Genomic DNA, 14416 nt, shown 5'->3' with positions numbered 1-14416 from the left:
CTAAATATATCCTGGTTCTAGGAGATCACTGGTAGTAAGGTTTTGTTTGTTTATATGACAGCCTTGATCCACCAAGATGCTAAAGCCTTAAAATAGAACAAGCAGAACTAGGCTTTGTACAGTGAAGCAAAAAAATAAAAGTTTGAGCAGCAGAGCTGCCCACTGGATGTGTGCTGAATGCCCATCTTACTTGTGCCTGGCCCTGGGGCTCAGCCAGGTAAGAAGAACCCATTGTCCTCAAGGGGCTTAGAGTCTGGGAGTGGGAGGAAGAAAAACAGACAACTTCAAAAGAGTGCAGTAAATGTTATAATAGGTAAGGTAGAGGGTGCAATAGAGATTCCAAGGCCAGACCTGGTGCATTGAGAAGGTCTCTCAGAAGAGTATCTGAACACAAAGGGTAAGTTTATCATACAGGAAGGGACCAAAAAAATAATAAATAAAAAGAAGAGTAGCATGATCAGGTCTCTAGTTTATAAAAAGCTAATTCTGACTGTAATATGAGGTAGGAGAGACAAGGCTGAAGTCAGCAAGGCCAGTTGAGGGGCTGCTACAGTAATTCATTGTGGAATACCACAGGTTTCTCAGGCTGGAAACAGGTTAATGACAAATAATGTCAGGCCTGGGTTTTCAAGAGCATGTGGTGCTGTGGCTGCTGCTCAAAGGATGATGGCTCTGGACACCAGTTTCCCATCTTCTGGGTTCAGGATGGGGAGTGGGTTTGACTTGGAGGCCACAAGATAGGGTGTGATGGTTTTAACCTGGTGTGAGCATGAGTGCACGTGTGTGTGCATATGTGTGTGATGTGATGCTCCGCCTCCTCATTTACCACATCTCACAGTTAGGTGAGCACAGGAATGGCTCTGGTCCCAGCATGGCCACAGATTCCTCTGTGATCTAGTTCAAGGGGTCATACCTCTTTGACCCCCAGTTTTTTCACAGGTCCTATCAAGAAGCTGGGCCAATCTCTAAAACCAATCAACCGGTCTGCCCGGGTCATCTGCACTGCAAGGTTTATGATTCTCTGTACCAGGGCTTCTCAGCCGGTGTACCCTGCTGAGGTTCAGGTATGCCTCAGCCCCAGGTGGCCAGACAGGGCCTGGACCATCCAGAGCCTCCAGCTGTGGGCATCTTCCTCCATGCTATAGTACGACTTTTCTAAATGTGCCATTTAAGTTGAGTATCCCTTATTCAAAATGCTTGTCACCAGAAATGTTTTAAATTTTTGGATTTTTCTCAGATCTTGGAGTATTTGTATATACATAATGAGATATCTTGGGGATAAGGCCCAAGTCTAAACTTGAAATTCATTTATGTTGCATATACGCCTTATACACAGAGCCTGAAGGTAATTTTATATACTTTAAATATTGTGTATGATACAAAGTTTGTATACACTGAACCATCACAAAGCAAAGGTGTCAGACAGGGAATTTTCCACTTCTGGTGTCATGTCAGTGCTCAAAAAATTTCTGAATTTTGGAGGATTTCAGATTCCTGGATTAGGAATGATCAGCCTACATGAGGAAACAGGCAGGAAGCACCACTCTAGACAAGAGAAAGAAAAACATTCGCATGAGCCCAGAATCTCCTTTGGCTCATCACTCATGTCTCCTTCCGTCACTCAAGTGTCCACTAGCTCTTTAATGACAAAGCCAACACCAACCTGCTTCCAGCTGCATACTGGAAAGGCAACCAAAGACCGACATGGCTGGAAGATGCCAAGCAGTAGGGCCAAAGGGACTATCACAAATGGGAGCCTTTCCACTAGGGCTTTCCACCTCATGCCCTCCTGCCTTCCGGGGGACCTTGCTCTATACTGACTGTTGCCTTCCCTCCAGAAGCTCCAAACTCCCTCTCCATCTCCTTTGATATGTGTGATTTTGGTCACAGTGGAAAAAAATCTTGTATTTACAGGGAGAAAAATTCAGAAGGAAAAGCACTGCTTTCTTTGAGAAGGCTGAACTAGGGGTCCCCAAGGACACTGGGGAGTGTTGGGAAGTTCTGAGAAAGATTTGAGATGGCTCAGCTCACTTAAAAAGAAAATGCAGCAATGGACAAGGGTTACATAAACGAGTCTCTGTGCTCAGAATCGCAGGTCTGAAAAGGAGGTTTTAGTTTAGCTTTGGGTTTCCTTTTTTGTTTTTTTGAGACAGAGTTTTACTCTTGTCGCCCAGTCTGCAGTGCAGTGGCACGGTCTCGGCTCACTGCGGTGTCTGCCTCCCAGGTTCAAGCAATTCTCCTGCCTCAGCCTCCCGAGGAGCTGGGATTACAGGCGCCCACGACCACGCCCCTGGCTAATTTTTGTATTTTTAGTAAAGATGGGGTTTCACCATGTTGGCCAGGCTGGTCTCAAACTCCTGACCTCAGTCAATTTGCCTGCCTAGGCTTCCCAAAGTGTTGGGATTACAGGTGTGAGCCACTGCGTCCGGCCCTAGCTTTGGGTTTCCTATTACAGCAACACATTAGAATAAACAAACAACCAAACCCTTGGGACTGAACTAATACACCTGGAGAAGGATTAATGTGGCCTGGGTCCTGCTATCCCTCCTCAGACCTAGTATTTCGCCATGACGATGAAATACTATTGGCTGGTGGCAGCGGCCAGCTCGCTAACCTGGGCAGCAGACCCCTCTCTGCTCTTCACACAGCTTGGCATTGGCCTGGTGTCAGGATTGGGGAGCATGCTGGACAGGGGCTGAGTGGCTGCTATATGCACACTGGAGCACACATTGATAGTACAGCAGAGAGGGCTGGGCTCATCTCTGGTAACCTGTCAGCCCCGGCTTTTAGATGCTTGAAAGATGAGGTTGGACACAACTATAGAACAAACCCACCCAAAAAAGTCCTTGAGAGAAAAACATGAAGCAAATAAAATCAGCTAAGATGCTCCCTGTGGAAGCGTGTCTTAAAAACATTTGCCTTTTCCTGACTGCTCCAATGGAGGAATACCTTATTACCAACAAAAAGTTAGGAGTGATGTATGGGAGCTAAAAAAGTAGACCTCATGGAGGTAGAGAGTAGAATGGTGGTTACCAGAGGCTGGAAAGGGAAGGGGGGGATGAAAAGTTGGTTAAGGGGTCCCAAAATACAGTTAGGGAGAAAGAATAAGTTTTAGTATCTGACAGTACAGTAGAAAAATTAGAGTCAACAACAATTTATTGTATATTTCAAAACAGCTAAAAAAATGTGCAATGTTCCCAACACAAACAAAAGATAAATGTCTGAGGTGATGGACAGCCCAATTACCCTGATTTGATCATTATACGTTGTATACATGATCAAAATACCACATGTATCCCCCAAATATGCACAACTATTATACAACAATAAAAAATGTTTTAAGAAGTTAGGGGTGAAATCCAGCACATGGAACAGCATATACATCCCATAGTACTAATGGAGGCCAGAGGGCGTGTGGCTTTGGGTGGGAGGAGTGTCAAGATCTCTATGGTTCCTGCGTAGGCAGTCTTCTCTGTGTTGGCTAACTATAGTCTGAGAACTATTCACCTCAGTAAACACTGGTCAAGTGCCTAACTGCATCCAAAGTACTGTGGGAGACAATACAGTATAGCCATTAAGAAAACGAATTCTGGAATCAGGTAGGTCTGGGTTTGTGTTCGGACTCTTTCACCCATTCCCTGTGTGACCTGAGAATATCTGTTGGCTGTAATTATTATAATCTTGGTGCACCTCAATTTCCTCATCTACAAAATGGACATAAGAACTATATGTACCTCAAAGAGTTGCTGTGAGAGTTAAATGAAATCATGCAAGTATGATGTTTTGTATAATACCTTATACATAGTAAGTGTGCAATAAATACTAGTCATTGTTATTCCTAGAAGCTTCCCCAAATTATTTTAAAAAGAAGGCACCTAGATCTAAATGACAGTCCATGTAACAAAGAAATCCCTTACTTGAGCAATTTCAGTGAAGGCCATTTTTCAACAATGCTCACTCTCACTTCCCTCCACTCTGGGTCCCAGTCATGTATAAAACACTCTGCTTTGTGTTGACTAAGCTCCACAGTGACATTCCAAGGAGTTCTGGTGTCCCTCCAAATATTCTAGGCTGCCCTTTTAACCTGATACTGATACCCTGTCCACTCTACTGTTTAAGGGGCTATTTAAAAATTTGGCTTTGTAAAACAGGGAGCAAGGCAGAAAGCCTTCAAAGCTTTAGCAGTTGGCGTGGCAAGGAACAGAAAAGCAGCATTTTACAGTATCAAATACCAGAAGTAGCCCTCATAACCACTAACTTTGTAGTGCTCTTCCTTCACTGTGGCGAAGTGCTGAGCATGTTACATGCATTACATTACTGAAACCAAGGCCCTGTGACGTTCCAGTGCGTCCAAGGTGCTAGCTGGTGTGAGTGCAGCTGTGGGCTCTAATCTATGCTTTGCTTCAAAGTCCATGCATGCAAATCCTGGGCAACTCCCTGCATTTCCAAGGCAACTCAGCCAACTCATCCAGAGGTAACTAGCTTCTAATAACTGTATAAGCTCACTCCCATCATTTGGTAGGTTGGTAGGTCAATCAGTTCAATTTATTTTTATTTTTTTTGCTTTCTCTGATATTTGACCAACCACGACACCTAGTGGCCAGTGGAGCACAAACATGGATTGCCCGAAAAGGCTGATGGACGGGTGATGTGTGTCTTTAGCTTTAAGACACACATTGCTCATGACCAGGAAAAACCTGATGGATCGTGTTCAAGGCGAAGAAACCAAGGCACAGAGAAATGAAGCAACTTGCCTAAAGTCAAAGCTAATGTAGAACTGTGTGGAAATACTGAACCTTAGTGTTAGAACTCATATTCTGATTCAGACTTGGCCTAAATTTGATCCTCAGCAAGATACTTTCTTCAGTTATTCAACAAACATTGACTGGGCACCTCCTGAGTGAGGCACTGTGCCAGATGCCGGGGACATGACAGTAAGCAAGGAGGACACATCTCGATCCTTGCAGTCAAATAGGAGGGGAAGATAAATAGAGAATCCACAATAACAATACCAGCTAATATGTATTAAGGACTCTGCTTCAAGAGTTTCATGTACACCAACTCGCTTCATCCTTGACTTGAAACAATCCTATAATGGGGGTGCGATTATTATTCTTGCTTTGAAAATGTGCAGGAGAACATTTAAGTTGTGGGTAACAAACAGGGCTCCTATGCCTTTCTAGGTCTAAGTTTCTGAAATAAAGTTGTGCTAGATACTGGAAGATTTCTAAGACCTCTTTCCAGATCAGTTTCCCTTCACTTCTAGGATTCTGGGGTAAAGCTGGGATTAGACCTTGGTCGGTTTTCCTGACCAAGAGTCTAGTGTTCCCTTTCTATACACTGTGCTGGTCAATATTTATGAATAACAACTGGAAGTTATTGAATGCTTACTCTGTGCCACGCCCTGAATTTCTCAGTTCAGGCAATCTTCTTCACAACCTATGAGACAGCTTTAAGATACAAATAATAACTGAGTGAAAAATCATGCTCTAAAATAGTTTAAAAGATTTCCAAGATAAACAGAGAGGCTTCCAACCTCACTCAGCTGTAGCATCCTGAATCTCTGTTCTGTCTGATTTTGTTGAATGGTGGATTTAAACCTTATGTATTGGTGTCCTCAGGCTCTCATGACGGGAATGGATAATGGGTCCAGGCAAATGGTTCAATGATGAGTTACTGTCTAGGGAAACAGGGGGCATCTTGTTCAATAACAACATTGCTTTGGGGTAATTCTGGGTCCCTAGAAGTATCTACAAAGCCTGCAAGGTCAAGTGCAGGTCGACTTGGCTCTTTGGTTTTATGATTCCAAATGAATAAAACACATTTCCAACAGTTCAGCAGGGTATATCCAAGATCGGCAAACTCTCCAACGAGGTATTCCCGTTAACCCTTAGTCCCTTACCCTCCCTGAGGGTATGTGCACACCATCCGCTTTCTGTCGGGTGAGGGAGGGTGCAGGGAGAGAGGCAGGGACAATCAGGAAAACTCTCTCAGTGATCCTGCAAATGGGAAATGGGGACATTGAGTTTAATCACGGCTCCACTCCAGGACCAAAGAAAGCAACTCCTGCCACCTGCAGTCAGACCACTCTCTCCCACACCCAGGAAAGCAGACCCAGTGGGACCTAGAGCTTCCCAGGTCTTGTAAGACTCTGGCCTCTTTATTCAGGGCCTCCAGAATGATACTCCAGCGGGTCTTGGTGAGAACATACACTAGATATGCTGCAATGTTTAGCCTAGAATGCTCTGCTAGCTTTTCCAAATGGCAAGCTCTCACTGAACTTTCTAGGGCTACAGATCAATACCTTCTTTTGCCTGACCACCACCACCGCCCCCAACCCAAGGCTGTCCACAGTAGGAACTGCCACATTTGCCCAGTACCTAACACAAGATTGTAATCACTGACTTGTTTATCTGCCTACCCCGTGGACTTGAAACATCTCTAAAAGATGAAGTGGGGTGGCTTAACCATCCTTACGTACTCGGTACCTAGCTAGCACAGCCTCTGGATTGAGGAGGTGCTGATTCCCAAAGAGCTGGAAAGGAAGGCAAGGAACTGTAAGGCTAGAAGAGGCTTAAGAGGTCATCTCATCTATAATCCTGCCCAATACAGGATTTCCCTCAAAATACAAGAAATTATTTTGAGGGAAAATAATACAAAACGTAAAGAAAAACAAGAGAAAAGTTTAAAAGAGTATGTATTTATGTACATATATACCTTCTACATGCATACATACATATAGAGCATCTTTCTACTGGAATGGGGCATATATGGTGGTAAAGGCGCAGAGTAAGATTCACTCAGATTTTTGAGCATTAGCGTTTATCTCTTTTTAAAGTTTTTTTCCCTAATTTTTTTCCCCTAATTTTTCACGAAATACATGCAATTTAGTGAAAAATTTGTAAAATATAATTAAAGTGAATAGAAGGTAAAAGTTAACATGCTGTTATATTTCCTTCTAATATTTTCTTGGGAGTTTTTGTTCTTCCTTTTTTAAAAAATCAAAGGAAACCTTGATCAGATTGAGTTTTTAAGGTAGTCTAAATTATACTCTGCTGCACAACTTCATATTTTGCTCCGTTCTAGCAAAAGCATTTCCCTATGTGATTATAAAGTCTTTATAAGCATCATGTTTTAACTTTTATTTTGATATAAGTTCAGACTTAGAGAATAGTCACAAAGCACCCAGATTTGGGTTCCTCAAATGTAAACATTTTACTATATTTAACACCCTACCCTCCCAGGAGAGAGAGAGAGAGAGAGAGAGAATCAATATGAAGTTTTACTCCTAAATATTTCAGTGTATACTTCCTATGAATAAGAATAAGGAATTCTCATATATAACCACACCAATTAGTCAAATCAGGAAATTAACTCTGATATTTTACTATTATCTGATCTACAACCTTATTCAGATTTTGGTGATTATCCCAATAATGTCCTTTACAGGAAAAGAAAATACAAAATTATACATTATGTTCAACTGTCATGTCTCTTTAGTCTTCTTGACTCTGGCATGCTTCCTGAGTATGTCTTGGTTTTTAACGTTATTAATATTTAAGAGTAAGTGCTGGTTATTGTGTAGAATGTCCCTCAATTTGGGTTTGCACATGTTTTTTCCTGATTTGATGCAGGTTATGCATGTTTGGTAGGGATACCACAGAAATAAATATCCATCACTTTTTTTTTTTTGGTAAGAGACAGGGTCTCACTCTGTCACCCAAGTTAGAGTGCAGTGGTGCAATCACATAGCTCTACAGCCTCAAACTCCTGGGCTCAAACAACCCTCCTGCCTCAGCCTCCAGGGTAGATGGGACTACAAATTCCATTTTACACAAGCATGTCCTTATTAGAGAATTTTAGGTTGTTTTTATAATTTTGCTATAATTCCAAATCCACCCCCCTCCCACCCTATGAATTACTGATTGGCTTTCCACCATTAATTTTTATATTAATAATTTATCCATTTAAAAGAATATGTTAAGATTGTTACTATATTAACAACTTTTGTCTAAGAAGCTCTGTCAATTTGCAGTCTAACAAAGGATGGAGTGTGAACTCCATGTCAGGCTAACAAGCCTTGAGCATTGACATGCTAGTATTGCATTGCTGTTTTAGTGGCTTTCACCTTAAATTGTGGTTATAAAGGGCATTGCTCCTGTCATGCCTCTGAATATATTCCTTTGTTTGTTTGCTTTCTCATTCGTTCACTCCTTCACATTCACTCAGTAAATACTGAGTGTATATTCTGGGCCAGTAGTTTAGGTGTGAGATCAAGGTCTCAAGTAAAGAAATAAACAAGAAAATATGGATTGTGGTAGGGACATGAAATACACAGGCTGGTGCAACAATGAGTACCTGGAGGCAGTGCTCCAGGTAGACAGGGAATAGTCTGGTGTGTAGAGAAAGACAAATGAGCCAGTGAGCTGCAGCTGGGGGACCAGGAGAAAGAGGTGGGGCATCTCTTGGCATTTACCATAAAATTCTATCAAAATGTCTCCAAAACATTGCTCTTACTAAAAATACGAACCCTTATTCTGACCTATCCCAAGTACCCACTTCCAAAGCCTACCCTTCTCCTCTGTCTGTCCTAGTCAGCAGAGTCTAAACTTCAGCGTATTATAATTTGTGAATAATAATGAAAGCCTGAAAATGCTCTGAAATTAGAGGGAACTTAGATACCATCCTGATGTTGCTCAGCATTGCAATTACCTGACTTTGAGGGACCATTAATGAATGAGACTGTCTCAACACTAGATTAATGGCCACTTTCAACAGTGGAAAGGGAACAGATGTCCAAGAAGACAGAAAGGTACTAACAGCTGTGTGTATATGCGTGTGTGTATATGTGTGTGTGTTCTCCTTCAATAACCGGGGTGGTGGCTATGGCCACAAGCAAGGAAGATGGGTGTTCACGCAAAAACAATCAACCTGCTCGTGCTTTGGAGTTACTCTGGTCTAGCAGAAACTGCAGCTCCCCAGGGCTCATTATCACCTCTGGACTTTGTCAGAGTGAGTCAAGTAGCAAGAACACAGAGGAATCGTCCAGGAACTAGACCTGGGAAAAATATATCAGTCTTTCTCCAAACAAAGCCTGTTTGGTATTTCAGGCAATTAGTTTCCAAACACTTGGGTCAAAAAGCAACAGATTATATTGTCAAAAAATTATTTCCTTGCATGAGATGAAAAATTAGACAAAATATATAAGAATATATAAAAATTAAAGTAGACAAAATATATAAGAATATTATCAGTAGTCATTAGATGCTCCTGTCAAGTATTGAAAAAATAACTTATAATAATCTATAAAATGTATGCACACTCTTTTCTTTTCACATCCTTCTAAGGCAAACAGCCCCCAGTAGGCGATTAAGCTGATGCACGAGTAACGATCTCTTAACAATGCCATGCCATCAAATACTGAAGTACAGTTCAGTGTTTCTAAGAGCAGAGAAAGAAAAAAAACATTAAAATTATTACTAATATAAACACTATGATTGTATATTGCACTTGAGGGATGAAGATCTAGAACAATGAAGATGATACACATATTTACCTACAGACAAAAGATGGTAGATAAGATTTTTATTATAAAGGCTTTATTTATAAAGGGAACACATTAGAAGCTAAGTAATTGGGTCAGATTTGGTAATTAAAAGCAGCTGAATAATCAACAAACGCTTAACAAAGGTGTTAGAATAAGATCATATTTTAACAGAAGATGAAATACATAGAAAGGTTTTTATACTTCAACCCTTATTCTTCTGCCTGTTTTGCATTTTTCTTTTAAAAATACACAAAAAGTATAGGAAGCAGTAGTGAAATAACTACTACCTAGTCAACCTGTGACTGAATCTGGCAGTTGTTAGTAGCAGGTGTAAATGAAACGATGCGAATAAACTAGCAGGACTAAATCAAAAAGATTTCAATGTGGGTGACATAGCTAAAGTCTATAATTTAGGATCTCTAATACATATCCAGTTTGTGGTTGAAAATTCCTGCTTTCTAGTGGGCTTTACGTCTGCCACAACCCCAAGGAGTGAAACGAAACTCAAGACTAACAATGATTTGTTGTAACTAGACGTAGTGGTGAAAATCTGGCCAAAAAAAGTCCACTATAAATGTAACAGCTGTGAGGCTTAAGCCTGGTGGCATTTAAACCATTTTACTCTTTATAGCTATAAGAGTATTCAACCCCAAGTTTACAATAACATCTCAAGGCAAAAACTCAAACAAAACACGGCACGTGCGCGCGCGCGCGGCGCGCGCACACACACCCACACCCCCCTAAACAATGCCCTCATAGACAAGCCCCTTTCAAAGTCCCACCTAATTACAGGCTGACAATCTTTCCAAATTATCAATCAGAACAATAAAAATGCCCTTGAGGGCTCATTTTAAACAATTCTCTGGTCCTCCTCTAGGGGGCGAAGTTGGCTCGCATTTCACTGAAAGGGGAAATTATTTTCAAACCCGGATTTTCGCACAGTGCTAGAAAGATATTCACATACAAAGGGGCCTTTCCGCGCTCCTGCTTCTTCTCAATACATTTCACTTCGGCTGATGAGCAAAGCAGCCCAGCCCTTCGGCACAGTAAGAGGGAGGGAATGTGATTACGGCTGAGCATAAGCAGGGCTTAATCAGCACAGCCCTGAAGGCTGGGCCAGCTCATTCTCCTCAAACTTGAGATCACAGCTATGGTTTTGCCAAAGATGATACACTTTCAAGAATATATGTCGGTGTTTTTTTTTTTTTTTTCCAGGAGAATTTTCCACTGGGGAAATTCTGAAGCCAGGTGAAGCCTCACACGGGGCTCCCTCCCACCCGGTCTCCTCTGTAGGGCCTCCCTCTGAGAAACCACAAAGCAAGCTGCTGGAGGTCTGAGTGCCTGCCCTCCCTTCCTGCACAAACGAGGCCCTTTCTACCCTGAGGATGGCATCTGGTGGTCAGGAAGATGCCTGGACAGCAGTTCCTCGCTGGGCCTCGCTTCCCCCTCACGGAAAGGGTTAGGTGTCCTCTTAGGGAATGCAGGTCTAGCTACAGAAGGGGCATACACAGGCAATGCCTATTCCCAAGGGAGAATCAAATGTGAGTTTTAGCACCCTAGCAACCATACAAGGCAGAAGGCTCACAGTGTGTGTGTCCCTGACCCATGGATAGATCCAGTTTTTGTGGGTTCTAAGCCTTATACAATTTTGGGGGTCCTCTTTAGAAAAATCATACAAAATTAGGAATATCACATTAGCTACAGGGCATTGGAATGGGATGTTGCCAGTGAAAGATCCTGAAACTTAGGGTTCTTTAACTGCTGGGCCATGCAGTTATCTTGTCCAGCCTGCCACCACTGGACTCTCCCCTGCAGTAAAACCCCATGTCACGTGTGCTGGCTCTGGGTCTCTTCTTGGCCTCTTGAACATGGTGCCATCTCTAATGAGGCTGACAGGGGTTCAGCACGACAGGGCCTGAGCTCCACCCGCTTAGGACTGTCCATTGCCTGGAGACAGATACCGAGGTGGAGCTACTGAAAGAAACACTTGCGCTGCCCTGTGAAGGGAACAAACTCCTCTGCCACGGGTCAGCTCTCCACACCTACCTGACCAAGTCTCAGTCACCAGTTTGGGTCATCTCACTAGTTCAGACTCTGCCTCCTCCTCCTTTTCCACCCATGGGAAGGTTATGCAACCCCCCTTCCAGACCTCCTTGGGCTGCACAAAGGTGCCAACTATACTAGTCTTTACTGAAAGACAGCAAAATAAAGTGACCTCAATTGAGAGCATTTATCTAAACATAGTTTGTTTGCATATTTTCAGTCCTTGTAAAAATAATACACAATTTTCTCCTTATCTGATGGCAATATCACTTACCTAAATCTTAACAATAAAATGAGGCAAGGCCTAAAAAAAAAAGAAAGTTAAGTTTAGTTGATGTAGCTTGTTTTCACATGTGCTACAGTTTGGAATTTATAAGCAAACCAGATATAAATTTTCTTCTTTTTGAACAAAACAGTAAGAACAACTTCTTACATATAGAAATGTCTTCATAAAAGCCATTTATCACAAAAAACAGTGTTCTGCAAATTTGATTTAAAAACTTTTTTTGGAGATGGGCTCTTGCTACGTTGCAGAGGCTGGACTCGAACTCTTGGGCTCAAGGGAATCCTTGGCTTCAGCCTACCAATGAGCTGGGACTACAGGCACATGCCACTGTGCTTGGTCTTCTGCAAATTCTTATTTGTAAAATGGAATGTGCTGGGAAAATAACAGCCACCATTATTTGCATCCTGTGAACCACACGTAGTCTAAACATTTCATATAGACTATTTCACTTAATCACCTCAATAACCCTATGCAGTATTATCCCTATTTTATTGATGCGGAAATTGAGGCTTTAAGAGGTAAGCGACTTGTCCAAGGTTACAAAGGTATTTTGTATAGATTTGAGGCTGGGCAGGTTGAGCCTTATTGTTAGTCTCTGTGCCATGCTGCCTCAGCAGCCAAAAATCACTTTTGATACTATAAAGAACTAGTGAGTTTCACAAGATAGTTATTTTTTAAAAGCAGATCATTGCACATATTTAGATTTTTTCCCAAATTCCTATTTGATTAAAAAAAAACAGGCTGAGGAATGGGGCTAGTTTTTTCCAAGGCTTTAAAGGTTTTTAGAAATCATCATAATAGTTAAATGCAAACAATGTAATAGCTACCATTTATTGAACATGTATTATGTGATGGGCCACTGGCTAAGTTTACTATGTGCAGTGTTTCCTTTAATATAGCTATCTTGTGAGGCAAATGATATGATGCCCATTTAACAGATGAGGAAACTGAGACTCAGAAAGGTTAACCGTAACCATGTTCAAAGTGTCTCAATAGATAAGGAAAGTTTGAACTCTAGTCTATCTGCCCACACTAAGCCACTTCCCTACTATAAAATGTATACATATAAAAAGTATGCTTTAGCTAAGAGCCTGTTAGTTATTTCAAATATATATCTAGATCTTTGAATGGCCAGTGCAAATCACCATATGCTTTTAGGCCAAGAGAATATAGATGAACAGTCCCAGGGGAGTTGAGTTCTGCTATCTGAGCTTCTGTCTCTAATATCACCTCATATGATGGGTCTGGGGGAGGAAAGGAGGGAGCTGTATCTTGCCATCTTTGTAAGCAGCCAGTAAAAATGAGGACATAAATCAGGTCCACATCTGGATATATAATGTTCAGTCTTGCCAAGAGACTAGTACATGATGGAACTACCCAAAATGCATTTCATACATTCTTAGGCCACTGCACCCAGAGAGACTCCAACTTTAGCTGACCCAAGCATCTTCCCAGCATGTGTCACTTGCTCATTTGAGACGCTGGCTTCACCATGGGTTGGGGGGCCTATACTCAGCGAGTGACCTAATTGTTACAGGACCCAACATCACAGTGGTCCAACCACACATGAAAAAGGAGGGCACGTTGGCAGGGAGGCTGAGTTCACAGTGCTGACGCCAGAGAAGGCAGAGAAATATGCTGACTCCAAATGTCACACGAGCATGAAAGAAAACCTACATAAGTGAGGGTGGGTCTTTGGAGGGAGGTAGGATACATTCTGCAAGGCTTGAATTTGCAGAGTTCATAAACTCTGCATGGAGCCCTGATCAAAATGCTTCCATGAAGCACAGCAAATACGTTCTCAGATCAAGAGAAACTACGTTAGGGTCATGAGCATGAGAAATGGCATGAGCACAGTTTCCAAATACTAGCTTTCTGCTGGAGTTATACAGGTGCACGTTGGTATGCAGGTAGAGGAAACCCACCCAGATACACAGGTCAAAAGTTTCCCTGTGGGCTTAGATAACAGGGTGTCTAAGCTTCGCTTTGGAATCTCTGAGGCCCAGGAAAGAATTCCAATTTTCCCAAACATTTCCCATTTTTCCAATGTCCGATTCTCCCAGACAAGGCACGCACACACACACACACACTCACTCTCACTCTCTCTCTCTCCTGAGATCCCATTAGAGAGAAAGAACGTCACAGGAAGCTAGGTTTGGCTCAGAGGGAGCAGCATCTTTCCAACAACTCCAACTTAGCTGAAAATCTGAATGGGATGATATGGGAGGGAAGGAGGGGAGATGGAGGTAGGAAGCTCCTCACCAGATGAAGGACCACTTTTAGAGTGTTAAAAGAAGGGAAGTGTCTCACACTGGGTCTGAGGTTAAGATGCTAAAGTGAAGGTTTCCACCACCTCAAGATGTAACAGATGGGAAATTCCAAAGCAAGGGATCTGATCATTATGCGGAAATTTCTAAGAAGATGGCTCTAAGACCCAGAAGGAGGACACAAACAGGTCAGGACGGTGGAAAGCAATGGAGGATTCTGTGAGTAAGATTCTTTGGTAATGCTCTGATTCCTACGGTTTCCAAGGTGGGTGG

The 14416-nt window shown here is 42.2% G+C and overlaps 1 protein-coding gene across 5 annotated transcripts in view; it reads right to left on the bottom strand.

Annotated features, from left to right (window-relative positions):
- The window catches only part of GNG12 (G protein subunit gamma 12), a 130077-nt gene that overhangs the window by 53833 nt on the left and 61828 nt on the right, over positions 1 to 14416 (bottom strand). For 2 of the 5 annotated variants that reach the window (XM_009460436.5, XM_063800587.1), the window contains exon 3: positions 11865 to 11894. The exons of 2 other annotated variants lie outside the window; for them this stretch is intronic. The gene's annotated coding sequence lies outside the window, so the exon portion shown is untranslated. Of the gene's footprint in view, positions 1 to 11859; positions 11895 to 14416 lie in introns of those variants that run through there. One more of the 5 variants, XM_016920562.4, reaches the window with a different exon arrangement.

The sequence above is a fragment of the Pan troglodytes genome, chromosome 1, assembly GCF_028858775.2.
Source record: "Pan troglodytes isolate AG18354 chromosome 1, NHGRI_mPanTro3-v2.0_pri, whole genome shotgun sequence".
NCBI lineage: Eukaryota > Metazoa > Chordata > Mammalia > Primates > Hominidae > Pan > Pan troglodytes.
The sequence above is the reverse complement of the archived record's forward strand: the minus strand, read 5'-3'. Positions and strand labels throughout refer to the sequence as shown.